This window comes from Cricetulus griseus, chromosome 7, assembly GCF_003668045.3.
Source record: "Cricetulus griseus strain 17A/GY chromosome 7, alternate assembly CriGri-PICRH-1.0, whole genome shotgun sequence".
Taxonomy (NCBI): Eukaryota; Metazoa; Chordata; class Mammalia; order Rodentia; family Cricetidae; genus Cricetulus; species Cricetulus griseus.
This window is the reverse complement of record NC_048600.1, coordinates 116,481,748-116,489,969: the sequence shown is the minus strand read 5'-3', so window position 1 is coordinate 116,489,969 and position 8,222 is coordinate 116,481,748. Positions and strand designations below refer to the sequence as shown.

The window sequence follows — 8,222 nt, the reverse complement described above, 5'->3', positions numbered from 1 at the left end:
CTGGCAATGGAGAAGATTCTCTGAAACACTATACTATAAAGTGGGAAACAGCAGTCTCCAGTGTGCATTTAAGAGATGCCTATAAGGGACCAGTAAGATGGCTCAGCCAGTAAAGGTACTTGCCACCAAGCCTGATGACCTAAGTTTGATCTCTGGGCCTCACATGGTGGAAGGAGAACTTGTAAAAGTTGCCATCTGACCTCTACACACATGCCGTGGCGTGCCTTCTCAACTACCACGGGCGCCTGGGAGGCTACACAGTGTGCTGCCTGAGGCTCGAAGTGGCCGTGCCCCTCCTGGAAAAGAGCCGGGTATGAGCATCCCAGAAGGCAAGTCAGCCCTGGGACCATGGGCAAAAGACTAGGAGAGAATAAGAACCCTGTAAGAGTCTCATTGCAGGAGTGGGGACGGGGACAGTGGGGGGCAGAGGTACCACTGCCAGGGTGCTCACTACACATGGACTGTGGAGGGTGTGTTTGCATCTCTCAGCATTTTGGTATGTCACAGGTAGTGTCCATTCTTTCCAATTTACTATTCAGTGAGCCCCTTACCCCAGCATTAACACCTTCCGTGGCTTTTTGGAACAGGAGATGGGTTGGGAGCTTACTTAGTCTGCTGCATGCATTGACTTGATCATTGTAATAGAACCAGAGCTCTTAGAAAAAAGTGTGTGTGTGTGTGTGTGTGTGTGTGTGTGTGTGTGTGTGTGTGCAGTTTTGAACTTGACTCACAGAAATCTGCCTGCCTCTGCCTCCCTAGTGCTGGCATTAATGGAGTGTGCCACCACCACCCAGCTTCACTATTAGAAAATATTTACTTTTCAGTCCTCAAATGTACCCCACACTCACACGGAAAGCTTTTGGGAGCCCATCATCTCTGGGTTCATCAACTTCCTCCAGAAGCCCCAGTTCTCCTAACTCTGCCTGGTTTCTGATCTCATAAAAAATTACATCTGCATTCACAAACTCCAACTCTGCTGCCTCATTCTCCTCTCCTCATAGTTCTGTCCCTTACAACCCACTCTCTCCTCTTGGTAAACCCTCACACCCTTTTGCTCCCTTGAAATGACATACCTCTCCTTGTCCTTGTCACATCTATCCCCAAACAGTCCCCCCCCAGTTCCTTGAACATTATCTCTGAGTGATGGGGATGTCTTCTGTATATGTTTGACTTTTTGGTTGATGAATAAAGCACTGTTGGCCAATAGGGAAGCAAGATGGGTAGGACTGGGAGACGAGGAAGATTCTGGAAAACATAGGCACAGTCAGTTGAGATATAGGATGCTAGAGGAGTAACACCATGCCAGACATTACTGGGTAAGCCACAGCCTTGTGGCAATACATAGATTGATAGAAATGGGTTAATATTTAAGACAGAGCTAGCCAATAAGAAGCCCTAGTCAAATGGCCAATAGCTTCCTGATTAATATAGCATCCGTGTGTTATTTTGGGGGGTCTGAGGCGGCTGCAGAACCAGGTAGGAACACCGAGACATCTGAGTTACCATTGTTTCAACATAGCCTCCTGTCATGGCTGCTGGTGATCTCCTCAGCCACACACAAGTTCGGGTCTCTCTATTCTTGGATCTTGGCCCTGCCCCAGCTACCTCTTTACCTGAACCCTAGATCTGCCCTTCACATCTACTAATAATGCCATTAATTCCTGATTTGCACTCCATAGTCGCTCCTGCCTTCCTCCCTTTCCTGGCTACCTGCTAGTTTCCAGTGTCCTGACCTGCCCAGCCCCTTGCCTTTGTGAATCTCCATTTTCCACTCTGGCCTTGAACTCTAGCTCATCCTGCATCATCCTGCTCCTCAGTGCTAGGATTACAGACCTGAAAAGCATGTGCAGCTTGAAATTTCTTTATCTGCTCTTTGAGTAACAGTTCACGGTTTTAGTCTCACTGTACAAAATCAGCTTGGAGCTGGGTCACTTGCCCCTTTCTCTTTGTACAGCCTCCCAGTTCCAAAAGTATCTCTAACAGCCAGCATCTCTAACAGCCAGCATCTAACAGCCAGATCTGCAACTGGGCTCGAACAGTTGTGCCTCAGCACAGTCCTCATTGTAGTTTCAGTCTTTCTGTTCAAAACAGTAGTCTGTCCACCGCAGCCTCTCTCCCCTGCTGTAACGCCACTTTGCCACTTTTCCTGCACACACGGATAATCTTTGCCCTTTGTATATGGTGCTAATTTGTGGGGCTGGTGCTTGCCACGTTTCTTGCAGAAAGTCTAGGTAGGGTCATAGGAATGTTCGAGATGTTTGCAGGGGTCCTGGCAACACAAACAACTGGTTTTGGTTTTTGAGACAAGGTCTCACTATGTAGCCTAGCTAGCCTAGAACTTGGCTAGATAGCCCAGGCTGGCTTGGAATTCAGAGAGATCTGCCTGCCACAGCCCCCTGAGTGCTGGGATTTTTAAAGATGTCCACCACCTTGTCTTTTATATTTTTGTGTGTTGGACAAAAATAATAATCAGAGTAAGAAAACAGTCTTTTGTCATTCTGTTCACCATCTTGATCGGAGGGCAGAGTATGACACAACTGAAGGGTATCAGAGTGACTGTTTCACATACCTTTTCTTTTGAGACCTATGACCATCCCCACAAAGTGACACCGTATATGAAGGGCAAAGATTCTCTGTGTATGCAGGGAAGCGGTGTTATGGCAGGAGAGAGAGGCTGTGGTGAGCAGACTACTCCTGTTTTGTAACCCTTGTTGTCCTGGAACTTGCTATGTAGACCAGGCATGGTAAACAATGCCCAGCTTGGTTTCACATACTTTGAAGGAAGCTCATTGCTCTCTCCCATTTCCTTATCTCCATGGTTTTTATATGGCCAAAAGAATTCCTATTGAAGGTAGAGTGTGGTGTCACAAGCCTTTAAGCGCAGCACAGAGACAGGTGGACCTCTGTTAATCCCAGACCAGCTTGGTCTACATAGCAAGTTCCAGGCCAGCCAGGGCTACATAGTGAAATCCTGTCTCAGGGGTTGGGGGGGGGGGTAAGAGGGGAGAGGTGGTGGTAATATTATTCTACTGAGATGCTGGAGAAGTTATCAACTTGTCTCTTGCATTTGGAGATGGTGGAAATCAGCCTGGAAGCTGCTTTGGAATCCATCTGGCTCATGATACCAGTGAGTGCTGCCATAGAAACCACAGAAAGTTCCCTTTCGGCACTGACCAATGAGAATAATTGGTACACAGGTATTTCATGCCAAAATATGTCTTTGAGAAATTCCCCTAATTGTTCCCCAAATGTCAACCAATCAGAAACCAACCCGTACCTACTGACGTAATCCTGTGATTTTTGTCTTTAAAACCTAGCAGTAGACAGGGAACTCCACTCCTTCTCGAGGCTGCTGTGTCAGCTTGCTAGACAGGGTCCCTGTCATGGTTGGATGAACAATAAAACCTTGCTTTTACAGTTCAGTAGGTCTGTCTCCCTGGCGGTCTTTGGGGATCTTCCATAACAAGCAGCATTGCCAAAAAGCTCAGCCTCGTGATACCTACATTCTTGGAGTTCTCTGAAATAACTTACAGGCAGCCTGGGCTTAGTGAAGAGTCTCCACTGCCCAGTAATTGTTACTGCACATATAAGGCTGGGTGGGAGAAGGGCCTTATGACTCCTGTAGGTTTCCACAGCTTTTGTTTACTTTCTGAGCCTTGTAAATTTTATTTACTACTTGTGTCTTTTAAATATTTATATTTATTTTATTTATGTGTATGAATGTTTTTCCTGCGTGCATTATATGTATTTGTGCCACGTGTGTGACTATTAGCTCCCCTGGAACTGAAGTTACAGATGGTTGTGAGCCACCACGTGGGTGCTGGGACTCAAACCTGGATCTTGTGCCACTCAACAGAATAAGATAACCCTGCCTCAAAGCAAAAACAGCACAGCCAGATACATATCTAAAATAAGCTGGAAATCAAAAGGCCTCTATCAAGGATCCTTCCATCCCTTGAACTGGTCAAAGTGTTCATTCTCCAGGGGTTATCTCACCGTCGAAGCCCTACCCGAACGCATTGTTGATCTCGCCGGTTAACAACAAAGCACTCAGGACCACAGCAAATAATAGGGGAAGGGAGAAAGAGTGAGAGTACTTCTTGTGCTGGTTATTGTCAATTTTGTATCTGAGAGATCGCGAAGAGGAACCCGGCGGAAGGGCGGGCGCGGCGGCGCTGTGCAGCGCACAGACGGAACGCGCGCTGGGCGGGGCATGCAAATGAGGCCGTGGCCGCGTCTCCCAGGAACTCTGGGAGCGAAGAGAGCCAGGAAACATCCTCGGCCCACGCTGCATCCCACAGGCTTTCCCCGGAGTTAGGGTCGTGGTGAGGATCGAGCAGGAGAGTCGCTGTCGCGCGCGTGTGTGCGGGAGCGCGCGCGTCGGCGACCGTGATGTGAAGGTGTGCGCGCAGGCGAGTGGCGCGGTGGCGTGTCGGTGTGGGGTTATCGCTTCTCGGCCTTTTGGCTAAGATCAAGTGTAGTATCTGTTCTTATCAGTTTAATATCTGATACGTCCTCTATCCGAGGACAATATATTAAATGGATTTTTGGAATTAGGAGTTGGAATAGGAGCTTGCTCCGTCCACTCCACGCATCGACCTGGTATTGCAGTACCTCCAGGAACGGTGCACCCCCTCGGGGGATTTCTCATGCTGGTAAAAAGAAGTTCGAGTCTTCCTACACTTTCAGCCTTGTTTTTCTCTCTTTTTGTGTGCTTCCAGTACTGGTGGTCTTTGTTAATAAGACTACCTTTATGGGCTTGTGTTAGGCATGTTTGTCTCCCTTTTTTTATCTGTGCTCTTTGGGCTGCTGTCTCTGTTACAAGGGTTTTTGAGAACTTTAAGAGTTTTCTTCAATTTGAGGGTTTTTTTTTTTTTTTCTAGTGTTAGAAATGTGTGTGCCAGGTTCTGAGTTTTGTAGTTTTACCGTCTATTGCTAGTCACCTCTTCCTGTCTTCTGATATTGGGGAACTTGTGTTACTGTTGGGGAGCTTGGAGTCAGGATTTCGTGGTTTTGGGGGTTGTTTACGTACCAGGTTTGATCTCGAGCTGAAATATCTATCTGCTTCTTTCTCACAGTGCTAGGATTAAAAGCGTCTGCCACCTACATGCTACTTGAGCTTTTTAGGTTTCTCTGTGGCTTTTTTAAAGCTTACTATGCTGGCACTCGCTCTGGCTTCGAACTCACAGAGATCCGCCTGCCTCTGCCTCCGGAGTGCTGGGATTAAAGGCGTGCACCACCAACGCCCAACCAACCACCTGTTCGGTTTCTAAATTTATTATTACTTACATTACAAGCAATTCTGATTTACATTCATGCCAATATCAGTCTCTCCTTTGCTTCTTCCTCTCACGGTTAAAAGTATGCAGTTGGTTCTGTCTTAACACCCTGATCCTTAGGCAACTATAATTTTATAAAGTACTACAAATGTGAAACTGATAGTCTTTGAGATATTCATATGTACCTTTGGTTTTTCGTGGCAGGCTTTCTCTGTGTAGTGTTAGACCTGGCTGCTTTAGCCTCCGGAGTGCTGAGATTAAAGGCGTGTGCCCCCACCGGGCAGCTGAGATGCTCATATGTGAAAGGCATTTGGCACTTGATATGGTTGTGATAATATGCGCAGAGTATTAGTATATAGCACTGAAATAAATTTAAATACCTGCTCTGTGGGACGTTTTAGGGAAATGATGGGAGGCTAGACTCCGCCCCTTTCCCACCTGGCACCGCCCCTTGTATGCAACACAGTTCCAACTTCGCGGTAGTTTCTTGCGCAGGCGCAGTGGCTTTACCATGGCGGAGTTGATTCCTTTCGTGGTTCCCACCCAGAGTGACAAAGTTTTGTTGGTGTGGGATCTGAGCGCTGGTCCCCAAGCCGAGAACTTAAGTGTGAGGGGCTGCGCGAGGGCGAGGGTGGCGAGGGGGAGGGGGTCCTGCGGGAGGAGTGCTCGGGCGGGAGGAGTGCTCGGGCGGGAGGAGTGCTCCGGGCTGGAGAAGGGCGGGGACTCGCGGGACCACACTGGGTTTCTCGTGGAGCTGGAGATCCGCACTCACGTCGTGGGCCTCCCACAGCATTCTCTGTTTACAGTGTTCTCGCAGTTTGGCCTTCTGTATTCAGTCCGAGTCTTCCCAAACGCTGCAGTGGCCCGCCCTGGTTTCTACGCCATCATCAAATTTTACTCATCGAGAGATGCGCAGAGAGCCCAGAAGGCATGCGACGGCAAGCCCCTTTTTCAGACATCTCCAGTGAAGGTGGGTGCAAATGCAGGATCTGGAGTGAAGCCCCGAGAGCAACAGTGAGCTAGCGTTTGTGCGGCTTTCTGATTTACGCGGTACTTCCAAGTGCATTTCCCCTAAGCCTCTGGTTCCAGGAATTCCTAGATGAAGAAATTCAAACTCGTATGTCATGAGTTTGATGATGGTTGGTGACAGTAACTGGTCAAACCCAAGCGTAACGCTGAAAATCCCATGTCACTATGCTGCCTTTCAACGGTATGCTTGATAAGTCGTGTCACAACTCAGTTTATCAAGCATACCTTTTTTAATCCAAATAAACAGAGAACGCTTATGAATATTCTTAAATTTCAAGGCAACATAGTGACATGGGATTTTCATCATTCCCAAACAGACTATCCAAAACTCCTCTCCCAGAAGGTGGGCAAAGCATCCTTTAATATATTATAGACTCCATTTCGTATTAACAGGAAACCCATTTAATTTGCCCAGAACCTCAGGACATCGCACTATGTTTCTCATTTCCACCCCCTGTCCTTTTTAAAAAATCTTTTCAGTTTCTGAGTGGCTACTTGATCTGCCTAGTTGCTGCTGACCCCGAAGTCTATCCTTGTCCCCATTGCTTTCCTCCACTGAACCTTAATTGAATCTGAGAGCTCTGGTTAGGAGTGACCCCAAGCATACTGTCTCTACTTCTGTACACTGTTCAGAACCTTCTCTCTTAGATCAGTCACCTCCAAGCAGTGAAGTGATTGCTTGTCAGTCATCCTTTTAATTATTGGACATCGAATGTTTTTAACCTGTGACCATGTCTCAGTCATTTGGACATTGTATGTGGTACTGGGAAAATTACAAAGCAGTGAGACCATTTCATAAACTAGGTTTTGATAGAATGGTGAAGGAAATCTCAACAATTTAAGATAGTGGGGCTGGAGAGATGGCTCAGTCGTTAAGAGCACTGCCTGCTCTTCCAAAGGTCCCAGGTTCGATTCCAGCACTCACATGTTGGCTCCCAGTCACTTCCAGGAACTACAGTTCCAAAGGGATCCTACATCTCCTTCCAGCCTGGGCACCAGGCATGCATGTGATTCACGGGTGTATGTGCAGGCAAAATACACATATGCACACATAAAATAAACAAAAGAAACATTCAATATTTTAAAAAACAAGTCAAGGAGTGGGGCATGATAGCACATGCGTTTAATCCCAACACTCGTGGGCAGCAACAGGTGGATCTCTGTGATTTCAAGGCCAGACTGATCTACAGATCGAGTTTCAGGACAGCTAAGGCTACACAGAGAAACACTATCTCAAAAAACAAGCAAAAAAAAAAAAAAAAAAAAAAAAAACCCAAACCAATTCAAGGTACTGTTGAGAGGTAAGAATGGTCATAATTAGGTTTATTTATGTAGTTTGCTTTGTTGCGCACACATACATTCTATGTGTGTTATAAAATAAGATCAAGGAAAGGCCTCAGGTACCTTGAGAATCTCCCCCCACCCTTTGGCATTGTCTTACTTAGGGTTATTACTACTGTGAAGAAACACCATGACTTAAAGCAAGTTGGGGAAGAAAGGGCTTATTTGGCTCACAATTCCACATCACTGTTCACCCCTGAAGGAATTCAGGACAACTCAATTAGGGCAGGAAACTAGAGGCAGAGGCTGATGCAGAGCCATGGAGGAGTGCTTGCTCCTCATGGCTTCCTCAGCCTGCTTTCTTGTAGAATCCAGGCCTACCAGCCCAGGGCCCTTCCTCATCAATCACTAATTAAGAAAATGCCTTACAGCAGAATCTTATGGAGGCATTTTCTCAATTGAGGTTTCCTCCTTTCAAATTACTCTAGCCAGTGTCAGATTGACATAAAACTAGCCAGTACATCCCGGAAAGAAAAGAAGAAAGCAAATAAAACAAGCCAGGTGATGGTGATGTGTGCCTTTAATTCCAGCACTCCGGAGGCAGAGGCAGGCGGATCTCTGTAAATTCCAGGC

At 46.9% G+C, this 8,222-nt stretch overlaps 1 non-coding gene across 1 annotated transcript; it reads left to right on the top strand.

Moving 5' to 3' along the window:
- The first annotated feature begins 4,445 nt into the window (after positions 1–4,445).
- LOC113831972 lies at positions 4,446–4,636 on the top strand. Its single transcript, XR_003487439.1, has one exon. It is a non-coding gene; the product is annotated as a U2 spliceosomal RNA (small nuclear RNA).
- Positions 4,637–8,222: the final 3,586 nt, after the last annotated feature.